The following is a 1,427-nucleotide window of genomic DNA, read 5'->3' as shown; positions in this document are numbered from 1 at the left end:
AGCTTCGATCCATGTTTCCCACGTCAAGAGAGCTCCGACCCAGGAGGATGCTGGAAAATGGCATCTACACAGGACATGCAACCCTCTAAAAATAAGACTCTCCAGAGATACCTAATAATTCTACTTGTTTGTAGGTTTGTCCCCAGTCAAGGAAGCCCCCATCTCCCTATGCTGACCACCTGGCAGGTAATTAATCAAATGGGTATTGTAATATTTGAAACCCACAAAATGGCACCCAGGAGCACTTGGTGGCCTACATTGTATCCAGATTTGTGTAAATTAGCCTTAGGAGCACCGGCGCCCTGGGACATACCAGACTTTACGGATCCTGATAAAATACCTGGCCCAGAAGCTTACCCCCTGTTCGGAGGGCCCCACTTAACATGGGGAGGGTGTCGTGAACAACAATGGAACCTGTTGCAAGGGCCCCACTTAACATGGGGAGGGTGTCGTGAACAACAACGGAACCTGTTGCGTCTGTTAACCTTCTATGTCTGCCCAGGTAATCATTGAGATAAGCGGCTCAACTCCCAGTGTGGGGAGAGGGACTACTTTTACTGTAAATTTGGGGATGTGAAACAACCGGGGACACATGGTGGTCTCCATCCTCATCCTAGGATTGCATCATTGTAAAAGCAAATTATTCTCACAAGAACCCTAATACTCCTACTCAGGACTGTAAAGGTAAATGGTGCCATCCTCTTCGGATGGCATTCACAGCAGCAGGTAAAAAGGCCACAGGATGGGACAAGGGATATTCTTGGGGAATTAGACTATATAAGGAACAGGCTGATGATGGCCTTCTTTTTACTATTAAAAGAGATAGCTCCTCCTATCCAATAGCTATAGGTCCCAACCCTGTTTTATCTATTCAAAAACCCATCCCCAGTTACCTAGATCCCCTACCAGCCTTGCCCTCTCTTAACACCTCCCCCGCTAACATCCTGTCAGAACAAACCTCCCGTTCCCCAAATCAACAGGTTTCCACTACGGGGAACCGACTGTTCAATCTAGTTCAGGGAGCATATAAGGCCATCAGACAGACAAACCCCAACCTAACTGAATCTTGTTGGCTGTGTCTAGCAGCAGCACCTCCCTATTACGAAGGTATAGCTACATTAGGAACATTCAACAATACCACCTCAACCGATCAGTGCCATAGGGAAACCCCTCATCCCCTAACTCTTACAGAAGTCTCAGGATCTGGACTCTGTCTAGGAAACCCACCTTCAACTCACACCCACCTTTGCAACTCCACTATACCTGTACCCTCAGGGGAAGGAAATTACTATCTCCTACCTCAACGAGGGGCTTGGTGGGCATGCAATTCTGGGTTAACTCCATGTGTAGCTAGTATGGTCCTTAAAACCTCTCACGACTACTGTGTCATGATTAAGCTTCTACCCCGAGTATTCTATCACCCCGCA

This window comes from Nannospalax galili, unplaced genomic scaffold (assembly GCF_000622305.1).
Source record: "Nannospalax galili isolate Female #2095 unplaced genomic scaffold, S.galili_v1.0 scaffold335, whole genome shotgun sequence".
NCBI lineage: Eukaryota > Metazoa > Chordata > Mammalia > Rodentia > Spalacidae > Nannospalax > Nannospalax galili.
The sequence above is the reverse complement of the archived record's forward strand: the minus strand, read 5'-3'. Positions refer to the sequence as shown.